Source organism: Anomalospiza imberbis, chromosome 10, assembly GCF_031753505.1.
Source record: "Anomalospiza imberbis isolate Cuckoo-Finch-1a 21T00152 chromosome 10, ASM3175350v1, whole genome shotgun sequence".
In the NCBI taxonomy this organism is placed as follows: domain Eukaryota; kingdom Metazoa; phylum Chordata; class Aves; order Passeriformes; family Viduidae; genus Anomalospiza; species Anomalospiza imberbis.
The window spans coordinates 22,805,968-22,833,162 of record NC_089690.1 but is presented as its reverse complement, the minus strand read 5'-3'; the positions used below and the strand labels follow the sequence as shown (position 1 = coordinate 22,833,162).

General features: G+C 38.7%; 1 long non-coding RNA gene across 1 annotated transcript; it reads right to left on the bottom strand.

The window, feature by feature from the left end:
- Positions 1-4,718: 4,718 nt before the first annotated feature.
- On the bottom strand, positions 4,719-20,454 carry LOC137479595 (uncharacterized). The gene is made up of 3 exons (XR_011002375.1): positions 20,329-20,454; positions 5,392-5,491; positions 4,719-5,284 (listed from the first exon to the last, which is right to left on the bottom strand). It is a non-coding gene; the product is annotated as an uncharacterized lncRNA (long non-coding RNA).
- Between the last annotated feature and the right edge of the window lie 6,741 nt (positions 20,455-27,195).

Genomic DNA, 27,195 nt, shown 5'->3' with positions numbered 1-27,195 from the left:
CCATAATATTTCAAGTTAATCTAAGACCTCTTCTTTCCTTCCCCATGATAATTCATCCAAAGGGGAATCAGCAAGTGCAGATTAAATGCTCCTCCATCACTAAGAGCCATGGTAAATCTGCTTGGAAGCCGCAGAAGAACAAACACAAATGCAAGCACAGATTCCTGCAGCATGGCTGCAGTGCTAGCACTGATGGTAAGAGCAGTTTGGTGACCCATACATATGGAGAAGCTTCACACTTCTGATTTGTCTTTTCTGAAAATAAAAAAAAGTGATAAAAGGCCAAACTCCTGAAATTTTCTGAACATATCTCAGCTTGATCATTTCTGGATTGGAGTTCAAGAAATGCCAAGTTTGGCATGGCAACTGACAAGTTCTGTGACCTCTGACAAGTCAATTCACTTTTACAGCTTCGTCTCACTCACAGCCCTTTTTTTAACTGTTGTGTTCTTCAGACAGAACTTGTCTTTTAATATGCCTGTATAAAATGTCCCAATAAAGTAAAGTCAGGCCATCAGCAAGCTCTAACACAAGCTGGAGCCTTAAGGCATTCTGACACTATTTTTATTGAGACAAATTCATTTTTACTTTGAGAGTACTGGAAGACTGCTGAGACTCATTGAACTGCAAGAAAATGCAAACTTGCTTTAGTGAGAAACACCTGAAGTTTTATGAGCTGAGTATAGAGTGGTAAGAAATCCCCCAGCTACAGTGAGTTGTAAAATTAAATGTTTCTTTCATTTGTACATATGCTTAAGTGTGTTGTCTGTTAGTTGTTGCAGTTTAAACTGTTCCATAAAATAACAAATTATTTTTTATTATCCCTTTGGAATGTTCCATAATTATTCTATAAAGGCAAAAGCATTTATCAATCCTATGTAATTACTTTTAGTACAAAGATATATTGGTGAAAATTAAGATATACTTATAACTATTCAGAGAACATATTTCTTTTATTCCCTTACTATCACGCTTACAGAGCAACCATACATAGAATAAACAGGTACATTTGAAGAATGGATACTTGGATAGGTTATCACAGGTAACTCATGTTTTCATGTGAAAAAATCCTTAGGCTTTTATTGGATCTCTGTCCTAAATCTTCCTGAAGAAAAAGTGCTGCTCTGTCAGTTTTAAAGGTCAGAATTTGAGGCAAATAAACTAAATTAGCACGTCCTACTCTGGCCATCCTAGTCTGATGCCCTGGACAATATGGAAAATCCCCTTCTGCTTTTTAGCCAGTACATTTGCACAGAACACTAAGTCTGCTTGCCAAATTTCATTTGCAAATCAGTGCCTTCAGCTGACATAATGAAAAAACTATATATATTTAGACTATATGTGTACTTACATACAAACACTCTTCCCTACAGTGGTAATTTTCACTCCTGGTTCTGACTGACTGAACACCCTAAGATCAAAGAATTCCATTACAGTCTTTCTCTGGGTTTTCCATTAATTATTTTATTACTTCATCAGTTCAGGGTAAACCTTGGGAGCGTTTGAGATGAAGGAAGAAAGCACATAGCAAGAATATTGGGGAGATACACCACACAAACTCCCGCTAGCATCTATTCCCCACAAAGTCTGCAGCAAGCATGACTTTCATTAACTTTTTAGTTACTGCTGATAGCACAGTGTGTCCCCAACAGCTCATCATGGAATTTCAAAGAGCTCGCCATCCATCAACTTCACTATTTGCAGCATAAGGCAACATGTGGAGGACTGGCCCTAAGATTCCTACTTGTGGATATTCTCAGTTCAGTCAGAGAGAAAAAGAGAAAGATTTCTGCCAGGCTAAGCCTGGGAAAACGTCCAAGAGGAATGTAAACAATCTATTATCTTGCTTTCCGTTCACATTGTTTATAGATCTGTTCTACCACACTGACCTAAGTCCAGTGTACCAATCAGGTAAAATGTTTTTACTTTAAGACCAATGGAATTAATGTTCATAATGTTCTCTATAAAAGAGAGAAGTGTTTTTGAATGAATGCTCATTTTGCCTTCTGAAATCGTACGAGTCATTTCGCCTGTCCCTGGCTCAACAGCGTCACCTACTCAAGGTCAAACCGGATTTCTTAGAAGTCAGCTCAGATCTCCTCTGATCCCAGGATCACAGGTTTTGCTCTTAAGATGGCACTTCAAGAAAATTTGACTGTCAAGGAACATCTTCTCAACAGTTAGGAAGGCATCTAATTAAAACTCTTGAAATATTTTAGAAATACCATGGGCAAGGAGCCTTTGCACCATAACCCAGACCTCATGCAGTCAGGAGAAAAAATATACTGCAGAGAACTAATTAAGGTGTTGAAAACCATTCTCTGAAGAATCTCTCACTGAGGTTTACAGACACCCCAGGGCAGAAGTCTCATTCCAGCTACCCCTCCCTGCAACTAGGAAAACGAGGGCACAGAGAAAACCTGCCTGTAGTCTGCAGCAAATAGAGGGGGAACAAGCAGCATAATCAGTCCCACAGTTTCAGTGCCAGGAATATTCAACTTCATTTTGCTTAATTGGCAAAAACCAGCACTGACTCAAAAAAGTAGATTCAAGCATTAGGTTTGATTTCCACTGAAAGGGGCAAGGTGGTAGTGAATGAAAAAGCTGAGAAGCAGCACAGATGGAAAACAAATAGGGAAGTATTTTATCTCTATGTCTACCCACTACCTTCAAATAACACAGTGCAGAGCACTCCAAAGTGTTAGCCATGGTCACACAGGTGAGGAAATTTCACCAGGCACCACTGATCTTTTCCCCTAAGAAAACTCATGGACATCCTAATCATTTGCCCTGCTCCTTCCTTCTCTTCCTTTTGGGGGCATGAGCAGCAATGCAAAAACCCCTGTGCCTCTCTGCCAGTGTAATGCTGTTCTTGCTTTTTATAAAAAAAAACAGCCAGCAAACGTCAGCATAAGAGAGCAAGTCCTCAGTGAATTGGTGACTTTTAGCAAATGCTTATGTTGTATAGATTCATGTATCTAATTTGAAACAGCTTCATGCCTCACAGGGAGATTATTACCTGTAGAAGACAAAGCAAAAAAGTCTCACTCTCAACATACTGATGCCTTGAGTTTTAGCTTTTGTATTTTCCAGATTCTGTACTGCATTCGTGTGTAACTCTCAACTTCATATAAAGTGTTAGTAAGTTCTCACAGCTCAGTCAGACAAAACAATCCTTTTCCAGCCCCAGAACCAAGGACACCACTGCAGGCCCAGAAGGTGCAAACAACAGTGAATCGAGAAGAGCAGATTGAGAGGATGTGACTGCATAACCTGCAGCTGTAATCGGACAATTAACCCCAATATGGAAACGGACCAAAACTTATAAAAGTGTGAACACTCGTGACCCATAAAAGTGTGAAAATGTGTGATCCATCATCCATCTTGGGTGTAGCCTCGGCCAGGCTCTTGCACTGCCCAAGGTGAATCCTTTGAAGGCCTTTCAACAAATCCCCACTTTATTCCTTTAACTATGTCCAGCCTGTGTTCCAGGCAGCCTCTCAAGCATCAATCCTCCAGGTCAGATTCCAGCTCCAAATAAAAAGGCAAGCTACAGTTCCTTCAGAAATCAGAGCCCAGTACCTCGGCACCTCCACTGTGCCTCAGCACCTGAAGCTCTTCACAGACACGAGCCCCTGTCTGCTGGCTAGCAAACATTCCCTGGGAAGGTCAGCACCTTGCTTTGCTCATTATTTCTGTACCAGCTCAGCATTTCTGAGCTTTTCTTTGGTCAGTTATAACAAAAGCAAAACCCCTCAGCTGCAGCAGGAGTTTCCAGACCGCTTTACAGAATAAATCTGAAGATTTTCACTTTTTATTTTGATAAGCCTAGTCTATATAATTTGAAGAGTGAGAGCCTGAAGCTGTTTCATAGCTTGACTTAGAGTTCACTAGTAAAGGTAATTCAACAAGATATGACAATCTGGCTATAATTTTGAACAGAATAGTTTTTTAGCTTAATTATTTTTATCTATTTATTATTTCTTCTCCTCCTAGCAATAGCAGCAAGGATGATTTTTTGTTTTTGATAAGCAATAGGCATATTTCTGTACCTTCTATTTTCTCATTAGTGACCAAATTCTTTACCACTTCAGAAATTCAAATACTATTAGAAGCACCACTTAGTATTTAGACTAAAATCTAAAAAGTAAAACAAAGCAGCTAGAGTCGATAGGCTTTTAGCAAAAGTAAAGTCCCTTTTCCACGCAGTCAAAAAGGCATTCAAGGGGAATAAAAAGTCTGACTTACATTAGAACTTGCAAGAGATGTATCTTCAGCAGTAGCTATTCAGAGGCTGATTTAGCCAAGTCAGTGTTCTTTCATTTCTAAAATAGAATGTAGCTGTGAGTGACCAAATGGTACTCTGCCATTAGTACAGTATTAACAAAATTCCACTTTTTAAAATGCTGGCTAGGAAAGGCATTGGAGAGAAGTGATAAAATCCAAACCACAACTTAGGTTTTCAATTGTTTAGTGATATATATCTCAGAAACAACCAACACTTTCAGAACTTCCTCAAAAGTCAAGATGTAGGATCCACTTCACACATCCTCCCCACATTCTAAAGTTTCAGATTAGTTTCATACCATCACAAGGAGAAGTCAAACTTACATTATCTGACTCTGTTTGTCAGAACATCATTGTCTTACAGTTTTGAGATTGCTAAAAAGGCAAGAGCACTAAGAACAGACTGCACCATATAGAACATCTTGCAATTGTGATGATGAACATACTTGTGCATAAATACTTTACTCTTAGCTTTACTCCAGTGAGACCATTCAGATGGTACATTAAATGCTTTCATTTTCATGTGTAGTTAAAAATTGGAGGACCGTTGCTACAAATTGAAAAACATTCAACTGCTTTGTTCTTCATTTACTTGTACTTTAAATGATGCCTCTTCTGCTCTGAATCTCCATGCCAACAATCGCAGATCACTGGGAGGTAGGAGGGGGTGTGAATTGTTAGGAGCAGTGCAAAGTGAGGACTGAACCTCTTGTCTCAGTAGCTCTAGCAGCTCCTGTTTGCCTGCTGAGCCACAAACTGTAGACCTGACTCTTCTCTCTTCAAGGTGATGTTTATAAACAGCCTACCCCTTACAGTGCTATCAGCTTCCCATATGCTGGTTTGGACTTTATCATTCTTATCTTCAATTTTCTTCTGAATTTCAGGGTAGCAGGGGTTTCACACATCAGATATCATCCTGTTTTACATCCTTCCTCTCCTTCCTCCCCTGGTACTGTGGGATAACCTGGATGCCAGGGCTATTGACTTGTTTTGGAATCTGTTAGTGTCAAAATAAGGGGAAACTAAACAATTTAAATAATATAAATAAACCAGCAAAGACAATTTTACTTTGGTGCTCCAAGAAGGGTTTATACCAGAATTTACCACTGCTTCCCATCCTTTTTTTGTTAGAAGAAAAAGGACCTGCATCACAGGCACAGTTCTGTCTTCTCAGGAAGGCTGACAATAGCTTGTTACCCTTAACCTGAAATAATGTCACATAGCATTAAGCATTAAGGCAGGGAGCTCCCAAAGACAAATTCTAAAACAAGGCTATGGATGAATGGTCACATTTGTACTATATGGCTTTCCTTCATAATAAAACTTTCCAGCTTATCCTTCCTTCTCATGCCCTCCTTTTCAACAGCTCTGTCAGATGTCATGCATCTTATCTCAGACAGTTGGAGCAGTCCTTTGTAGTCCTACATTGCAAACACTTGTCAAGTGTTGCCCAGTCATCACTAACACTTTTCTTCAGAAAGGAAACAAAGTAGATAAGAGTAGTTTGTATCTACCCACAGGGCTGGGTTTCTGTGCTATCCTGGGACAGAGAGCCTGAATTCCCCACATTGTAAACCACTTATCAAGTTTATTTCAAAACACCAATCACAAGTATTTGGAATCCTGGTGCTGTTCCTCTGGTGCATTACAATGCTGTAGAAACTGTCCTATCAAAATCTTCACACAGCCAGATTCTCAGCATTTTGCTGTTGGCCTGTAGAAGCCACAGCAGGGCACTAAGCACAAACAGAAGGCTCAGACTCCCTCCCTTGCTGCTCCTTCCACATGGCTGGCCACTCTAAGTGGCTCTGTGTCAATGAAGAACATTCACAGCAGTGAGTAGCACCACGCTGCTGCTTGCCAAGGTCTGCCCAAGTACTGGAAACACTCATTGTCATTCCAGGACAAAACCCTACAGTTTTTGATTTCTATGGAAAACCTCTTATTTGTTTCCCTTGGAACTCTACACAAAATAAAGCAATAGATAGTGAAATCTAGCAAGAGATCAAACTCCAGTTTTTATCCCATTGCCACCACTTTCCTAGAAAATCTAAAAGAAATATTAAATTCCACACTAATCAAATTAGTTGAAAAGCATGAAAAAACACTCCTTTGCCTGCAAAGATCAGTTTTTAAGTAGTTTTGACCCTAAATCTCATGGGAGCAGAAGGGTAAAGCTAGGATTAAGTTCAAGAATGTGTGTCACATTCCTTTGTTAACAAAACTCTGCAATCCTACAGGTTACCCTCACAACAATATTGTTTCCTTGGAGGAGTCAAGACCAAGAGATTAAGCAGCAGCTCCATTCCACATTTAAACAACTCCTGTCTAGCTACAGAAAGAACTACTGCCTTCAGAAGATTTTTCTATAAAGGAATAATATTTTAATACTCAGGTAAAATATCCTAAAATGGTGATTACAGTGGCAGAACCATGTCAGACTGCAGATCACTCAGCTTGCTTCTATTGATGCCAGTGTATATCAAGTTACCCTCACCTTTGACATACAGCCTTACTAGCTCAGCATAGGAGCCTGGATTCAGTAAAAATTACATTCTTATGTACAAAGAATGACCTGAGAATTTATGACTCTCTGTCTAGTGGCTAGGAGGAAGCTGATAAAGGTTTAATATCACAAGGATATTCTGAAATTGTAAACTACACTGCCTATCACCCAGCAAATGGAAAAGGTGACATTTCAGAGCTGTGTAAGCTCTGTCCCCAGGCCTCCTTCACTTCCAAGCTGAAACAATGGTTTGGCTTCACACACATGAAAATGAATAAACTTCCTCTGCAAGCACACACAGTCTGTAACAACAATAATGGTAGGCATTATTCATGGTAGGCACAGCAGAAAGTGGAGCTGTAAACCCCTGACTTAGAGCAGCACCCCCAGAAGAAGCCTTCAGCAGAACTCAGAACTCCACAGGACTTTGCAAGAGCTTCCTTTAACTACACAGGCACGGTGGCTCAGGTCAGACCTGACAGCTGCAAAAGCCAGGGCCCAGATTCACTAAGGGCTACTATCCTAAACAATACCCGGCTTTATGGAATCATCATTAAATAAAAGCCTGTAAATTCCAAGATCATATCAATTATTTTATCAAAATAACCTATACTTGAAATATTATATATTTATTATATATTTATATTATATTATTAATATAGTATATTTTAAATATATTTTATATACTATTAATATGTTGTATCATATAATATATAATATTAATGTTATCTATATATAAATAAATAAGACCTAAATAAAATATATAATATATTAATGATATATAATAATATATATTATTACTATATGTTATATAGTAATAATATATAATAATATATAGTAAGATATATTTCTATTATTATTATTATGTTAGAATAAATAATAATATTATTTATACTAGGTGTAGTAATTTATTTTATATAATATATAATATGTATTATAACTATAAATAAAATATCTGTTATATTTTATATTTATTATATATATAAATGAAAATATATATTTTAAATATATATTATATATTTTTATATATTTCTATCTTCTCTTCATTCTGAACATCAAGACCTAACCCTACTTTCTGTAGCATAGAATTCCTAACTCAGCTCAGTTGCATCTCACATACATAAAGAATAACACTCTTGAGGCAAGTAGGTTTTTACAAGATTCTTCATTTTTTCAAGGCTGATCAGGTCCACTGCACCCAAAATAGTTTACCATACACAATTAACACAGCATAGCATGCTTCTCAAATCATCCCTCAAGCCACAAATATTTTCTGAAAAACTAAGTTTGGCCCTAGTCCTGTGAGGCCAGCCTAATTCAGCTCATCAGAAGTAGCACTGTAAGTCTGCTTTCTGATTTACCACAGAACCATTTCTAGTAATTTGACAGCTTATAACAGAATCATGCACAGGCTTGAACACAATTTGAGCTTTGCTCCAACTGCTGCCAAAACCAAAGTGGGCATATCTGAATCCAGCTAATGTAGCAGTGTTGGGGTTTTTCACAAACAGGACAAGACTAGAGGCATTCGTTCCTTGAGCTTTATTTGCAGCATCAGCCTCATTACAGGGCTGAGACAATTGGAAGATGGCAAAGCTCATGTACAGCTAGCAGCAGCCAAAGATTTCTTTGTTACAGAGCATTTTTAAAACTTCCCAGCCAATAGCACATTGCTAAAGCTCACAGGCAGTTGTTCTAGCCAATCACTAAAACCTGCTTCACACAATGCTGGCTTGTTTGCTCTCTATTAACAATACACAGTACTCCAGTATTAAGCATAAAACCTTCTACTATCATGCTAAGCATATATTTTTTAATTTTAAGGTCCATCTTAGCCAAGATTAAAACTCAAGCTGTTTTTTCATGTCCTTCCTTAGTATAATATAGTAACTTTACTGCTTTCAGACTTTGCAGCTGCAGGTTTTCTTTCTTTCTGTTTCTAAGGTCTGCTTTTACAGGTTTCTGGAAATCTTCTTACCTTTACTATTTCCCACAGTAGCAGCAGCCCAGAAGGAACTAGGAAGTTTCATGAGTCTGTGTACAGCCCAGGTTGTTGTGAATAACACCCACCCTGGACATCTGCTGAAGATTTGATCTGCAGGCCTAGGAGAGAACTAAGGGCTTGGAGCAGCAAGCATTACGCTTATGAATCACAGCATATTCCAAGTATTCAGATTTTGCACAGGCTTTCATGTAACCTGTGTGCAAACTGGGAGGCACGCCTGGTAACTGTACTGAGGCTCAGCTTTTCAAGGGAAGGGTAGAAATGGCCTGGACCTTAAAAATATTTACAAAGTATTTGTAAATACTACAAAATATTTACAAAAAAGTAGTACAAAGTCTGGTGTAAAAGTGAGAACTTTCCATTCATTTAGGAGGTAATCCTCATTCCTGGATTATTTTTTGCTGTAGTTCATGGATCATGTACTAACTATGCCCTTCCAATCTCATTACAGCAAAACCACAGCAGATTAATAAGCTTCAGGGCTCTGTAATTTGACACAGAACACAGGCATCATGCACATATTATAGGAACAATGACTCATTTTTGCATGTGGTATCTGCTTACTCAGAGCTAGCTATTTAGATTTCTCCTTGAAGCTAAGCTTTGCATTCAGTGAAAGCATCTCCAGCTTTCAGCTAGAGCCATCCTGTTGTCCCTTTCTGAAAAGGAAGAATGCAGAAGTACTTGCAGGAAAAACAAAACAAGACAAAACAAACCAAAAACCCAGGAAAACAAGCTCTTCAAAACAATGGCATGGTCTAATCATCCTGTTGGTGAAATGAGGGGGCAGTATGGATTACTGGACAGTTCTCACCTATGCAAATTTCTAAGCACTTTTCAACATGGTCAAAATGCATCATTTTGGGGACAGACCTAAACTGTAGTACACAAAACAAAGTTGCTGACTAAAACAAAGCCAAAGAATTTAATCCAGTTATTTGAATTGATATAGTAGAGATCAAAGTAGATGAGTTAATGCTTTCCCTGGCTTTGATCCAGGTAAGATCTTGATTAAGATGCTCCACTCCTCCAGCCCAATAAATTAGTGACAGACCAGTTTATCTAGAAAACAGGTGGCAAGGCTAATAATAGATATCAGAGGATCACAATTGCTGAAACCAATCGAGGTGTTATTTCAATGTTCATGAAGTTCTACACCTGTAGCCACCTAAGCAGTCTGTGATTGAGGGCACAGGAAGGCAGTTATTGAAGGTTCAATAATCATGAAAGCTGAAGAATGGTGTCAGGGTATAAGCATAGCATGTTGATGTAATCCTGACGACAGTTTGATCTAGATGTTGGAAGAAAGCTTATGGTGATGAGGAAATCACAGCTCAAATGCTGAAATTTTGACCTTCTCCACAGGTGTTAGTTGCTCTGCAGCCAACTTTGTCACAGCTATCAGAGTGTACAGACTAAAACATTGCTTTAGAAAAATATCCTTGACAGATGGCAAAGAGGGTATATAGTGCAGCTGTATTTGAAACAGCAAGGCAAATACAGGTTAACTACAAAAGTTAATGAAGGAAGAGAATCTGTCAGTAAAAGGAAAAAAATCTGCAAGGTATTTACAACAGATAGTCGAAATATTTCAATATGATCTGTGCAGGGAAAAAGTGTCAAAATCCCAGCAAATTCCACACAATCTGAGCGGACAAGGGAGTACAAACCCACTAAAAGCATGCACAGAGTAGGCACAAATGGCTGTGATTCCTGGGCCTGAAGGACGAGCAGTGAAACCCAGAAGGTGGTAGACAAGCAAGGGTTAGCCAAGCACATCTTTTATTACTGCATCAACACAGCCCAAGAATCCAGCAGACCCCACAGTGAGGAGAGGATGAGCTGCTGCATGAACTGGGTTTCTACTGGGCTTCAAGTTCCTCCTGCTCACAAAAGCAGATCAACATAATACCAGGTAGGTGCCCAGTATTCATATCAGACCACCCTTCTCTAGTCCCTATTTCCTATACCTGAGTACATGTTTCTGCAAATGACAAGATGAATTAGACATGCCAGAGCCAGAAAAGGCTACCCACACATATATCTGTTATTGGGAAAAGGGCACTTACCGTCCATCAGAAGGCAGTTTTAAATTTTCTTGTTAGAGTTCCAACAAATTGAGGAGGGGGCAGAACACTAACTAGAGCATTATTATTTGGAATACAACTTCCTAAGGAAACAGTTATTTACTACCTTGTGTAAGCAGCTTCCACAGTATCCAGCCTGGCTGGTAGCAAGTGTATAGCACTTGCTAAACAGTGACAAAGGAGCCTATTCCCACTGTATATACCCACTTTCTGCAAGAGCATGAGAAGCAGCTTCCAGCTGTTTTCTCAGTCTGAATACCAGGACTCTGATAGCCCTCAACATCCATGCATTCAGTTCAAGCTAATTTTGATAGCCCACAACATCCATGCATTCAGTTCAAGCTAATTTTGATAGCCCACAACATCCATGCATTCAGTTCAAGCTAATTCTGATAGCCCACAACATCCATGCATTCAGTTCAAGTTAATGATGGATGTAAAGGCAACTATTGAATGCAAATAAAATAGCACCCACTTCACACAGGGAAGACTCAAAGCATTCTTAGAAATTAACTATCAGCCACTTCAGAATGTGTTTCCCCAAAAACAAGCTCTAGTCAGCTTTACATGGTCTAATCTGGGTTGGTAACTCTTAGGTCAAACTGGTTTAAAACCCATTGTAATGAATTTACAAAAACATTAAAGGTCTGTTCATATTTCACATGCTTAGGGGTAATGTCTGTAAAGACAAAATTGCTTCATCCCTCTGAAGTTTTTATACAAGCAGTTTAGAGTAAAATATTTCTGCACAGATGCCTGTTAATCATTTGGTGAAGATCCCAGCTGGTGCAAAGTAGAGGGACACCAAACAAGCAAGCTGCAGACACTGCTCATTTGCCACTTGGTGTGTCAAGTGAAACTCTAAAATCCAAGAATTTTACTAAACAGTCCTAAACTTTAACAGGAGGCGGGTTTCTCCTCTAAATTTGCAAGAACACACTTTCAACAAAGCAGCAGCAAATATAGTTAAGGAGATACAGTGAATAACTGACTTCTCACAGACTGACTAGCTGTTCACTCCTGCAAGTACAGACTCTGTTTTGGTACTGATCCAGACAGGAAGAGACCAGGATGGATTGACTTTGACAAATGTAAACTATTCAACATATGCTGGCAGGAAATATTTACATCAGTCAACCACAATTCTGCCAGGACCACTAAACATCTTGTCAGTCTACACCACGAATGTAGTGAACACAAGGCAAAACAGAATACTGAGGAACAAATTTGAATAGATGGCTCTAATTGGAAGAGTATTTTCAAAACCTGGGCAACAAATGCTCAGGCAGTTGATGTTCCCTCACTGCTCACACCTTCCTGTCTGTACCACCACCCTCTCTCACAGTGAGTCAGCAATGTGGACGTCAGCCTCTAAGTAAATTCTTCTAAATAAAAGTGACCTAAGCTTTTCTACCTTAAAAACCTATCCAACCAGTTACATTAGCCTATGAACCTCACACAACAGGACATAAGGCCTCAACATAGATCTTGCCTATGATGCCTTGTGTAGGCTGAGCTAGAACAAAGGCTACACAGAGTTAAAGAATAAAGTAGGGATTTATTAAAAGGCCTCCGTGGATGCACCTTGGGCAGCACAACCCAAAATGGTCACAAAATGCACGACTGGTCACGGGGTCTGTCTCTCACTTTCCTAAGTTCTGCTCCATTTGCATATTGGAGTTCAATGTCCAATTCCAGCTTTAGACCATGCAGTCCCATCCTGCTTGTTTTTCTCTTCAGCCCATGTTGTTTGTGCTCTTGGGGCTAAGATTTGGATCATTTGTCCTTGGTCCCCAGCTGGAGAAGGAATTGTTTTGTCTCCATACTCTGTGCAGAGAGCTCACCATCCCCTAACATGAAGCCCAGACCCACACATTAAAGCAGCACAGAGTCTGAAAAATATAAAAGCTAAAACCTAGCCTGCAGAGATGATCATGCTGTGAGAGTGGTTCCATTGCCCAGTGGCAATTACATCACATTAGTCAGGAGCACTGTGACCTTGCTGCCAAGGGCACTCTGCCTGAGGGGTGCAAAAGGGGTCCCACCACCCCTTGATCTACTGCTTTTTGTACAAGTCCCTTCTTCCTATCCTTGTTGCTCAAAAAGGCAATATTGAAAGCACTCACTGCAGCACTGAGAACAGGAAGATCCTGTGTCACTGAAACTGTCCTGGTTTTATCACAGTTGCCAAGGGGGAGTAGCTTAGAGCCACGTGAGGGTGGCAGGGTCGCTATTCCACATCACCACTGGAGGTGTAGCTTCAAAGAAGGAAAAAATTGAACACACACCAGAAGTGGCACCATTCATTCCTGTTTTTCTTTGGGGATGTTGACAGTGGCCAGTGCCATGGCCTCTGCCTCTCTCACACTGCTGTCCATCTCTTCCCATCCCTCATGAGAGTTTGTCCATCATTGCTCTTCACTGGCTCAGGGAAGGGGAGCACCAGATTCAGGAACATGCTCATCTTGTCTTTGTCCTGGGCATAACCACATTTAACCACCAGACTGAGGGAACCATCTTGTCTTTATCCCTGGAATAACTGCATGTCACCAGCAGGCTATGGGAACACCCACATCTTGTTTTTTTCCTGGGAATAACCGTGTGTCACCATCAGGCTGAGGGAACCATTTTGTCTTTATCCCAGGAATAACCACGTGCTAGACTGAGGGAACATCCACATCTTGTCTTTATGCTGGGAATTACCACATGTCACCACCAGGCTGTGGGAGCATCGATGTCTTGTCTTTATCCAGGGAATTACCGTGTGTCACCGCCAGGCTGAGGGAACCACCTTGCCTTTGTCTCATCAGCCATGCTGAACTGAGTTGATGTGCTGAGCACCTCCTTGTGTGTAAATCGCCCTGTCTTTTCTATGCTTTCATTATTAATATTGTTGCTGTGGTTGTTTGTTTCTTATACCTTTGCTGTTTGTTTTCATTAAATTGTTATCTCAACCTGTAGTCTCCGCCTTTGTCCCTCTCTCATCAGAGGAGGTGGGGATAAAGGGGAGCAGGTTTTTTTAGAGTTTAATTCCCAGCTGATTTTACACCACCACCACACTGACCAAAGCAGATTGCAGACATACAGTAATCTCCCAAACAGGACAGGATGCAAAATGCTGATAATGCCATTTCAGGATCAGGTCTCTGCCATCATCAGCAAGTGACCTAAGGCCTCTGTCCCACACAATTGAATGAACTCACTACAGGTGCTATCTTTAAATAGGAATTACTTGAGGTTAATGGCTGGCTGTATCTGCTGACAGCATTTTTTATAAAAAAAATGCATAATGCATGATAAGCAGTGTTCAGAGGGAGACAAAAATAGCTCTGTATCAAAGAGGCTGGTTCCTTATTTGCCTCCAAGGGCAAAGGAACATGCTGGTCTTGCAAGTAAGCGAGTCACTTTTTCTTCTGAAAAGATGTTTCATCAAGTCTCCTACAGATAAAACATCTGCCAACATCAATATTCACTGCAAAACAAGAAAAACTCCTTAACCAGAAGGTATAGTATAACTTACTTCTGATTAAAGGTCTCTCTTCAAAATAATAATGTATTTCCTGGGCAGATGTGACTATTTGCTGAGACTCCAAAAGACCTTAAAGATTGCCATCCAGCTGTTCTACATCTGAGGAAGTGTATGTCACAAGGTGATGCCACAGTGTGATATGTCCTTATAAGATGGGTAAGGGAAGTCACCAGAGCTCTGGCCAGTTAGATGACAGAAAATTCAAGAAATACAGCAAGCAGGTAAGCTCAGTCCTCTGGCCACCATTGCTTTGGGAAGGATGACCACACTCAGGATCTGAAGGTGGTTTGGAAATTAAGATAAACACTAGTAAGAATCTGATCAGAAAACAAGACTTATCCAACCCAAAGCAGAGAAGGACAGAGCCAACTTTTGGAGTCTCCAGGGAAATGGTGCATTATGCCAAAAATGAAAAGACATTACCTGTGTGGCAAGTGTGAAAACGAGCTAGAGATACTGCTAGGCCAGTACCACCAGGAAGTGATGAACTAAGGGATAAAAATCCACAGAGCAATAAATCTGAATTACAACCGTTTGAAAAGGAGCCTCAAATACCTTGCTTTCTGCATCCAGTTGCCTTACCCAGACATTTAGACTGAATTTAAACTTCCAACTGAAGGCTGATGCTGTTGAGGGTCAGATCCAGTTCAAAATGACAAGCTATAATGGGTTAGGTACACAACTAGGTACTACTTCTATGGATGATGAGTTTTCAGGTCTTGGGATTCTGTTGGTATAACAAATTGAGTATGTCACTCAATAAAGGGAGTGATTTTTAAGGCTAAGTGTAACCACTGCCCATGGCTTCACATTCAGGTGACAGCACCCAGGACAAGACTTTCTCTGATACCCTTGAATTAACTCTGGTTATTTATTCAGTTTGCATAGCACATAGCACTATGAGAGCAGGTGTTTCTTTAGCATTACAGTGCTCCTCAAAAGCTCCTTGGGGGCTCCCCCAGGAACACTACAGCAAGGCAGCTGGTAGATGACATGAACTTGGGTAACTATAGAGAAGCCCACAAAAAAAAAAAAAGCCTTCCTTGAACAGCTCAGCTGCCTCACAGATGGAAGGAAAAAGCTCATGATATGACTAGCAAGATGTCCCAAGTAAAGGTCCTAGCAGAACCAAAGCTGGAAATCATAGTGATAAGGGGTAAAAGGAAAGTGGATCAGTTGTGTTCTGGTTGCTTTTGTACTGGCTTTTAGCAGATATGTAGTTCTGAGGGTAACACTCCCCACCCTATCACCTATGCCAAACAATGACATAACACTATAAAGATTTATGCAGTAAGTCTGCATTATGTCAGATATCTTGGCTAAAACTACAGTGAAAAAAAAAGGCATAACTCTGCCACAGGAAGAAAACAAAGTGCATTGGGATTTTTTTAGGGAGTAGGACAGCTGTGGACAGAGGTGAAAAGAAACTCAATTTTTCAAAGAGGTTTATCAAGATATCTCAAAGGCTCTTAAAGAAGTATAACTGTTACAAATAAAAGGCAGCAGCCTTCAAGCATTAATAACCCACTAAAAGATAAACAACAAAGTAGGAAGGAAAGCATCTTTTCATGATAAAAGAAGTTCACTATTGTGGTCCCAGGTGAACATGTGTGGGAACATGTATTATTCAAAGTATTCAGAAGTGATCTGAAAAATGCTGTGAGGAATAAAGAACTACTAAGAATAGAATGTTATATTTTCTGTATAAATTCATGGAGCAAATCTTATCTTGAGCCTTTCCAGTTCTTGTTACAAAATGAGTGTATCGGAACTAAGCCAGCACAGGAAAGGCAACAAGAATTAAAGATATGTATCAATTCCTGTATGAGGCTAGATTATAGACTTAGAAACATATCATCTAGAGAGAAAAGGATATGAGAATTTTACACCATCAACAGCTTTGACATGGCATAACTAGTTTTTTCTAATTTTACTCTATACATTTTATCTATTATCATAGAAGGCTTAGAAATCCAGAAAGTGCTTTTTGATATTATTTATAACTTCACTAAAATGTGTTGTCATAAAAGGTTGTGAATATCAAAGACTTACTTTTTTTTTTTTCCCCCTCTTCCATGACTGCCTAAGTACCATCTCTGCATATTCAGCCCTGACAAGCAGATTAAAGAAATTAGTCTTTTACCGTGGTCCTATATAGCTTGGTCTAAATCACCAAAATCACCAGTTAACATCCATGAATTGATATTGCTGGAAGATTTCTACATTAAACTGAGCAGTGAAAATTGAGGTTCACAAAGAACCTCCCTAAGATGTCAGCACAAATACAGCAGAGCCTTCCCTTTGTGTGTTTCTGTAAGAGGTGGATATGTATGGCTGCTTGCAAAGGCACCTGGGCTCTGACTTGGACACTACATACAATTTTCAAAGACTCACTGAACAATAGAGAGGCCTACATCTAACAGTTATTTCTCACTTTTTCCCTAATCTTGAGCAAGTACTTCAGCATCTAGCTGCAATTAGATGAGAGATTATTTGAGGAGAAAACATGGGTGATTACTACACAAAAGAATGTACTTACCCTCACAACAACTTCACCTAAAAATCCTGCAGGAACTCTACACAGCTCCAAGAGGTACTTGCTTCTGCTGCTGCAAATATTAATGAACTAGGAACCAAAAGATCCTTCATTCACTCCTTCATTCATGGAGAATGATAGAGGTATGATAAATGGAACAGGAAGAATAGTGCTTCTATCTTTTTCAGCTGAGCAGGATACAGTATCTCTATTCAGCCTAATAGGAAACCCATGGGACTGATGCAGATGAGCCTCTTATCTCAAGAGCTTTTCTCCAGAAGTGAGATAGTCCAAGCAGAAAAGTCTCCTCTGTTCTGTTCTCAAAGAAAGAAGGAAAGGGGTAAAAAAGTCACACTGTTCCTAGGTCAAGAAGATACTTGAATATCACCACTTACCTCTTGAATGAGAAACATTGAACATTATGATTTTTAACTCCTTTCACTACCCAAGTGGTTTGACACAAATATCTAGAAATATTTCAGTCCACCTGGGGACCACCTCTGCCCTTGACTTTTTATTGTTCAATTTATATCAATATTTCCTCTTTCTTCAGCAATAAATCCACTTGCCTTGTGCAATGTAGAGTTTGGTAAAACATTGCATAGTTCCATATCCTTTTCAGCACAAAGTGTGTTGAGAAGGCTTTACAAAATTGACATCTACCTTCAGAACACTGCCAGCCAGCCTTCAAGGATTGGGGTTAGTATATCTAGTTCCTTTTCAGTCTTGCCACACAGATCATATCTTTATATTTTTGGCATAATGCACCATTTCCCTGGAGACTCCAAAAGTTGGCCCTGTCCTTCTCTGCTTTGGGTTGGATAAATCTTGCTTTCTGATCAGATTCTTACTAGTGTTTATCTTAATTTCCAAACCACCTTCAGATCCTGAGTGTGATCATCCTTCCCTCAGAGCCAGCCACCAACACAACTAAACTGTGTTAGCAAATGTAATTTCCATTGTGGGTAAGAAGTTGCTTGTCTAGAACTTGTCATCCTTCTCACTGCCATTTTTCCAAGCTGCTTTTATCCAAGTTTTATTTATTTATATGTACCAATGCTGCAGTCCTTCACCCAACTTCAAACAAGCTCCATGGGGTGTTTGTGCAGACTTCCAAGAGGAATGCTTTGCCTTGTTTCCAGGGTCCTTCCTGTTACAAGTCCTGTACAGTCAGAGAACACTGTTCACAGATCTTGTTAGTAAATTACAGTACCATTAATAACATATTTGTTGGATTAAGTTCTTTTTTGACTCAGAGATGGAGTAACTGAGAGGTGTTTTAAAAACTTTTATTCCATTTTCAGTCTCATTTGAAGGGTGAGACAATACAGGTGTTATAATTCACTCCATCACAACCAGAAGCCGACTATTTCCTAATTACAATGCACTAGAAGTGTTTCTTGGCCTATCAGCTTTAGCCCCACCATGCTGTAGATGCCTTAAAGCCAATCATCTAAAATTACCCCTCGTGGGTCCCACTACAATGCACCTTTCACAGTTCTATTTCTCAAAGTATCCAGTCTCATTTGCAAGGCCATCCTTTGAAACTCGTTTCTGGCTCCATTTCTCTCTCAGCAATGTCTGTCCTATTCCATGGCATTTCTAAGTCAGCATTTCTTATCTCAAGGTTTGCATAGAGATGCACACTGTGTGAGCTTTCTATCAGGCTTTGAGAATTCTCTACAAATCCATTTCCAACACATATTATGGCCACATGTACTTATAAACTTCCCTCACACAAAATCCCTCCCATGAAATCTAAAGCAGCACAATGCAGAAGATAAGGACTGCAGGCTGGTTGGACCTCATGGCTTAGTATGACCACACCAAATGCGACACTTGTCATTGCCAGACACATCAAACCGCACTAATAGAGGAATGTTTCTCCTCCCAGCTGGCACAAAGCATGTGCAGCTGTGACCTCTTTTACCCAAAGGTGTCCTGACCAAAGGAGTTCAGCACACATTGGGCACAGGAGAGCCACTGAGCCACTGCTGAAAACAATGATCGTCTAGGTTTGGATAGATTTAGATAAGACTTAACCATTATCACCACTTTAAATGAAGGGATGGGACCACAGTCAGGCTAAAAACAATTTATTGCTCAGGTAAACATCAGTCTCAGAGGCCGTGAGGTTTAAAAGAGCAAGCAGTCAGCCATAGCTCAAAGTAGTCTCAAGTTCTTTGTTACAAGGCAATATAGAACTTTCTAACCCAATAGACAGTTGTTACAAGGGTTATTTTGCTTTTCTGACTATCATCTTTGCTTAATTTTGCTGCACTGGTTTACTTTTATCCAATGGACTTCTAACTCACGGACACATTTGCTTTTATTATAACTTCTAAACTCTCAGCTTACTCCACACTATTATATTGCTACACCATAAACCCTTCACCATCTTACCAATACAGTTTCTCACTTATTTAAGGCATATTCTTTCTTACAACTCTAGAAACATAAGTTTATTATTTTTCTGCTTAATGTCTGTGTATTTTATTTTTACATCCATCTAAACTTCTTCTAAGACTGTAAATCAAGCTCTTCAGAAGTTTCTGTTTTTCCAATTCCCACAAAGGCTGTCTCCTGTTGAGTTATGGGCTCTCTGACCACTCTGAACAGTCTGTTATCTACTGTGATGCAAAAAGCACATCACACCCTCCCTCCTTGAACAGTCAGCTGAAAACATCAATATCTCCACCTAAGGCAGTTTTGGTATCCTCTACAGCACTCTCACAATTGTAAATACCACAGAATATAACTTTAGGAAAATACCATTAATTTTAAAGCCTTTTTTTTTTCCCATCTGAATAAAGGTATTTTTCCCTTTAAATAAATAAAAGAAAATCAGGAATGATGCAAGAGAAATTTTATACTACATTCTGTAGTATAACAGCAACTTATCTAGTTAACAGTGCCGTAGCAGCATATAACTGCGCGAGATATTGAACAGCATGGTCACCTCTGGAGCTTAGAGCTGTGCTGCCAGCAAATCTAGCTGTAAGCCTGCCTTCATATCATTATTTTATTGCATGACTAAACCAGAAACTTCTATAGGATTTACCTGCAATCAGCCAGTTAACACCAACAACAAAAAAACCTCCTATTTTTGTTTCTTACATCTAATACAGTATCAGAAAAGCCTGTAACCCCAGCACAACAGTAGAATCTTTCTAATTGCCATGACTAGCTTCTCAAGATATAAACATAGCATTAAACTAGCTAGGAAATGTATCTTTTCCTTGCCTGAATTTGCCCCTCAAGGGGCTAGCCTGCTCCAGGCTGGCCAGAGTCCTCTCACAGCTCCCCTTCAATCAAGCTTGCTCTAGAGGGGAACACAGGCTCCCTTACCAAATTATCAAAACAAAGTTTCTAACTCACCAGTTACTCTTCCCTCCTGCCCTAATCAGTGCTTCACGTGCCTGACTCTTGGGAAGATGATTCTTTCCTCTGTAAATACCTTTCTGTGGCCTCTAAAGAGACAAAAGAAACTTGTCACAAGTGCTGGTTCCTATTTCCTGCCACCAGCTCAGCACAATTAACTCCTGACACCTGATATGATTCATTGCCTTGTTCTTTAAAACACCCCAGTTTCAGGTTGGTGCCGTGAAATAATATTTTCAAATTACAGCAGCAGCCACTCATGCTATGGAAACTATAAAATTTCCACTCAATGCGTGTTAATTGGATTATTATTTTAAAGTCATGCTCACTGCCCCCAGATTAATAACAAATGAGCTCCCTCTAATTATTATTAGAATAACTCACATGCAAATTAATGATTAGGCCATTAACACAGTGCAGCTGAATTGCCATTAATTCTCACATTTGAGCAAATCAGCTAATAAAGTGACAATAAAAAAAGGAAATTCCTTTATGCATTACTGAATTCCTTCACTCACACCAAAGGCATACAACAAAGGACTGTTAAGCACTTTTTCCTTTTATGAAATGTTAAACTGAAATTATTCATCATTATCTGGTAAAAAATTTCTACAAAAAGCTACATTTGTAGGTCTTGTGTGTTTCTAGGTAGTGCTAAAGTGCAATCTTTTAACCACTGCTAATAGGGTAGAGTGTAACACAGGCAGTCACAGACATAACATAATCAGGATAACTCAAAATTTTAGAAATAGTTGTTCTACAAGCAACAGCACCAAATAATAGCTGTCACCTCATAACCATTGCAGGATTTTTTACATGTGTAGGACTTCTAAATCAACACAAACTATGCCTTTCAAAGGGATATAAGCTAATCCCTCTTTATAATATATTGAGACTGTACTATTGCACATTTATGAGCAGAGGAATTGAGTTTCTAAAATTGTATGAATACATTATAATAAAAGTAGAAAAGCTCTTCCTAGCTAGGCCTTCCAAATCTTTCTGACACATTTACCAATCATTTACCCATTCCATAGTCATTCAGTAATTCAATAAAACCCAATCATAGCTCACAGCCATCTTATAAACCTTTGAGCTTCTCAAACTTGCTTTGGGCTGAGCTTTCCTACCTTCCAAATCACAGGCATTCAAAAATCTAATGCACACTTAAGGGAGACCTTTCCCTCCACCCTCACCTTCAACCCATTTCTTTCTAATCTCGGGTTTAGATCATAATTTTTGTATTCTGAATATAGCTGCTTTCATTACAGAACACACACTATTATCTTTATATTTCTACATTATGAAAATTGGAATTTGCTGGAAAATGCAAGTGGCACTGCAGAAACCAATATCCATTAATTTTCCAGGCAGAATACCCATGAACAAGAACATTTAAAAGATGCATAGCTCTGGATATGATTATGATGCTCTTTGATGCAGAAGGAGTAAAAGATCTCCCTGACTAACTTAAATGATCATATTGCTCACAGTAGCAAAACTACATCATTTGATATTAATACCCTTGATCCTGATATTAAAATCACCCAAATGATGTAACAGAAAACGTTCAGCCCCTCCTTCAGGAATGATGAGTAGCAGTGGTCAACATTTTCTACTGATTTGCTAAGAGCTGTGTTTCCATGTGGGTTACCCAGTACTGCAATTTCAGTTCAGCACACTCTACAAATGCCCACAAAACCGTGGCCAGATGGGTAAATCAGTGAACTCTGTGCATGCTTTATTAGATTCAGCATTCTCAGCAGTTTGCAAGAGCAGGAATAAAGCATGAACACCAGCTTCCCAACTCGTCACCACACCAGCAGAAGAACAGACATTGTCCATAGACCCCATCTGGGTACAAAAAAAAAAAAAAAACAGCAGGAATACTACCCCCACAACATTAAGTGGAAATATATAAATGTCTTATTTGTGTGACACTGGAATACATTCAACCCATACTGTGGTAACTGTGGTTTAGTCCATTTATCCCATGTTTGATAAAGGCACTTCAGAAGACTGCCCAACTTACCCTTAGCCCTCAAAGAGTTTGGAGTAGTGCTAAACAAAAAAACATCCTTGTTATCTGGTTTATATGTAATTGCTCATCTAAGGTTTTATTTCTTCCCTTTCTAGAGGGCACTGCCTGAAATATACTGCAAGTACCACACCCTTTTAGTCACACAGCTGCAATAGAGTCTTCTGCTCTTCTTCATGAAGAGACAAGCTTAGGAACTCTGGTCCAAGCACAACTGGAATGCTCAAACCTGCAAATAAATCAAAACAACAAGAGCTATTCATCACTGTAACCTCCTTCCTCCACCTGGGAAGAGCAGTCACTGACATCAAGTGTCTTCTGGGAAGAAGAGGTGTTGGGGCAAAGAAGGGTTCAAAGCTACTCTAAGGAAAACCTTCTGGTTTTCCATTCATTAGAAAGGAAACACAGGTAGATTATCTGATCTTCTTAAACCTGAACTCTGATTTAGCACCAAGAGCTTAAGATCACTCTTTCAGAATCCCTTCTTCAATAAAGGCTTTTATTTGGTATACCTGTTATTTGTGGTAAATTGTTCATTTCCTTCTCACCCCCTCCTAATCAAAGTCAGCATGCAGTTGCAGCACCGGTGAAGAAATTATCAAAAGCTTCTGTAAGTCAGGAAGAGTTGGGCCCCTGCTACTAAAACCTGCATGGCTCACAGCAACTAGAACTTTTGCAGTATTTCTTGTGACTGTCTTGACAGAGAATTTCATAGTCTGATGGTATTTTTTTCCTATCTCTTGTTGTATTACCATGCCTCAGGTGCCCCTAAAAGAAGGAAAAATGAAAACCCCATCAGTGAGGACAGAAGTAAAGAAATAGTTCTGTACAAAACAGTAAATGTATTTTATTTTGGATTTCAGAAAGCCAGCAAGGTGGGGCCATAGCAAGGAGAGCTACAGGTTTGTGCCTCACCCAGAATGTTTCCCCAGAGCTATGGAAGTCAGAGTAGAAGGCTGTATGCAGTGGTCCTACTAAAAGACAGTAAGTTTGATGTACTCTACCCCAATGCTTCTTTTTCCAAAGTTTAAATTTCCTCCTGTTTTGCTAATCAATGAAGTGATTTGTATGTCTGTAGGAAAAAAAAAAAAAAAAAAAAACCAAGAAACAACAGCAAAAAAAAACTGATTTAGTCTTTTGATTCGTAGATCCAGCTTGAAAATTCATTGCTATTGAAACATTAATTCAGCTGAAACTACAGCATTTTAGAATGAGCTGGTCTTAAGTAAATGCTTTGCTTTGTTAAGGTATTTTTCAGAAGGAATTCTCTAGGACTTTTAAAAACGGCTAAAACTGGGTTTGGTGAATCTACAATTAGCTGCATTTCATCTTTTATAAAACAGTTGTCTCAGTTAAAGAACATGTCTTTTACTGTGCTAACACATGGTATGATTATTTTAAACTCAGACAAAAATTATTAGGAATAGGAGCCTGATTCCTTATCCTTAATGGGATCTGAATTTCTGAATCACTTGTCTTCAGACTGCACTTCCACTGGTGTATAACCTCAGTGAGTATTTCATCTTCCTTGTGAAACCTCTATATAATGTAAAACACAGCTCTTGTTTAACTTTTCTCAGTAAGAATCTTACATGCTTGAAAAAAACTTGTGTAAGGTCTAGTTTTAACCATTTACATGGGAAAGTTCAAGGAAAAATACTTAGAAGTAGCATAGCCTTAACAGTGATTTTCCATAATAGATTCACGGGAGGAGATTTTAGTACAGCGTTCTAATATGGAAAAACGTGTATTAAGGACAAAGAAAATCGTTGGTAGCTGACAGTTATCAATAATCAAAGCAAATTTTTACTTGAACTCCTGTCCAAATCCAATCAGCTTCACAGTCAAATGGTTATCTGTGGCTAGAAAGGTCAAACTGATGCTGAAGCAGCTTTGTGGGTGGATGCTACATTCTCTGGGCTCTGGCTTACAGAAACCTTTGCCAAATTTTAAGCCTTTTAATAGAGAGTTTGTAGGTGTGGCAGAGCTAGGTTCAGTGATCCCAAACTGAATACAATAAAACTCCTTTTCTTAGTTGCTCCTTAAATATTGGGCAATGGTGTTTGTACTCAGTATAAATAAAATGTAACTTGCAAGTATCATATCAGATTACCAAACTCTTTTTCTGGTCCAAAAGTAAAAATTAGAAATAAATTTTAAAAACTATGCAAGAAGACGACATCTTAAAGAATGATAAAATTGAAAAACAGGGGAATGGGATTATTTTGAACTGCAGAGTAGAACATGAAATATGAGCTGCCTTTAATCTGAGCCCATTAAAACCTGGTCTCCCTTACATCCAATACCCGTCAGCACTCCTGGAATCTTTCAGAGATCAGAATTTTCAAGTTGTCTTATATTCCTTGCCTGCCTTTGTTATGTTTGGTGTGAAAAGATGATTCTGGAGAAAGGAGTGTTCAGGAGGTTCATTTGCAACAGTATTAACTCAGCCTTTGCCAGAACCAGAGCAAAAAAATCACAAATAACAAATTCTGTTAAACTGGCTTGTAGTGTTCTGTGTTCTAAAAGTCATACCTTTATTCTAAGTGTACAAGCAAATGTTTTGTTTAAGAGAGCTGTTTCTGTAAGGAGAGATTTTCTGAGAAACAAGGGATAGCGTTTTTGGGGCGGGAAAAAGGTCAGCTAAAAAGAGTTCTGAATGCCAGGAATGGGATATTGATTTTTTTTTTTTCCTATGTAAAATCATTCTTAATGTGTTCTTTCCAACCACTGACAAGTCTTCTTCTAATCACTGTCTGAAGAAAATGAATGAGAGGCTACCAAAAAAGTCTAATATGGGAAAAAAAATCTCCCTTCAGGGAAGAAAAGGTTTTGATTGTGGTTAAAGGTGCTTTTACTGACTGACTGTTCAAGTAGGTATAATTTCTAATTACTTTAATTATCTCATCAGTGTTATAAAGCTGGAGCTATTTTAATCATGTGTATAACCGATAAAATTATTTTTAAGATTCATTATTAAGCTTATATCCAGAAATACAAACCTGTAGTCCTTCTTTAGTTACTTTAGTGATCTTTTAGTTAGTTAGTGATCTTTTCTTCAGTTACTTAGTGATCTTTCTGACATTAAATTTCATTGACTCTGTAAGGAGCACTGAAAACACAAACTCATCAGGTGAAGAAATCTTTTGGGTTTTTCTTTTTTTTACTTTATGTGTGTTATTTATGGTCTTTTAAGGTCATAATAAACCATTCTCATTTTGCTAATGCAGTGCTGCCATTCACCCAGTGGCTCCTGACCCAAACAAGCACTATTTGGACTTTGCAGCTCTTTGGTTTAATTATTTAAAAAAAAAAGGAGCTAGAGCCAGGATTGAGCCTTTATGTAATTGAGAATATTACATTCATACTGGATGTTCTGTAGGAGAAGACAGACCATTTATAGGGATAATTAAAGCATTCATCATGATTAATAACACTTCCATGAAAAGCAGCCAGTTTCATGGCTTCGACTAAGCCACTCTTGGGCTGCAAGAGTAATTATTGGGGTTTTGCCACATTTGAATAGGTCTGGAGTACTCTGACAAAGAAAACATGAATCCCTATTTTAATGGAATGCATTGTACATCTGGAAGCTGCCAGAACCCTGATGGATTTTGTCTGCAGGAAGAGGAAGTGAATGAAATTCACTGTCAGTGAATCACAGAATGTTATATTGATTCCAATGCTGGCATACAGAATCTATACAACTTCTCAGTAGGTATGGAAATTCACATTGCAAATGAAGATTTAATAATTGTTATGGAGCTATCACAAGTGAATTAAGCTGCTCCTGAAAAGCTTTTAATTCTCAATTGATTTCTGCTTTCTCCATAGCAAGGTTCATGCTGTCTAGTGCTCCAAATACCAATTTATGTCCCCCCTTTATTACAAATGGTTCATATCCATTAGAAATTTGCCAAATATTTCTTTAAATTATTTTTCATTAATACCTGCAGCTTTGGGAAGGAAAGAAATCTGAAATTACTACAGAAAGCAAACTTGAATAGTTAAATATCCACTGTAAAATTATGTTTTGAAATGACCACAAAACATGAACAATCAGTGCTTCTATGCATTTCAGTAGCCTCACTGAAATATCTGTGGCTTCTTGAAACAATCAGATATAGTCTTAAAAACAGAAATGGAAAATATATACTCAAAAAAATGTGCAAGTGGCTGATAGAACATAAATAGATATTGGTAGACATCCCTTGTATGACCTTAGAGACAATGGGATTTTTCTACACCATTCTTTCTCACAAAATAAACAGCGGTAGAATCATTCATTGGTCTCTTACATTTCATCTTCAGAGGTGATATATCAAGAGATGCAGAATTTTGCTGCTGACAGGGTCGTGAGGTTTGCACCTGAGTCACCTTTGTTATGTAATATGAATGATTCTAAAGGTTTAGGTGAACCAGCTTGAAGATGCCAATAAGACCCAAAAAACATTTCTTTCTAAGGGTTTCAGAGTGAAGCCTTCTGTGCCTTTTTAAATATACATTTTTCTGTATCTTATTTTGATACTAGATAAGACTTATTCCAGTAAATATAAATACTATGCTTAATAGTGTGCATTCTACTAACTATAATGTCAGAGAATTAATCATTTTTTCAAATCTGCTAATTCCCTCTTTCTACTTTGTCACTCTTTCGTAACAGAAGCCCTCTAACTGTGCACGTTTATAGACTGAATATTTTAGTCAATAAATGTTTTTATTGACTTGCAGGAAGTTCAATATTTGGTTAACATTAAAATGACTGGCTTGTGGGAGAGCTCTGAAAAGTGACTGAACCCTACAAATTGGGCAGATAAATGTTTACA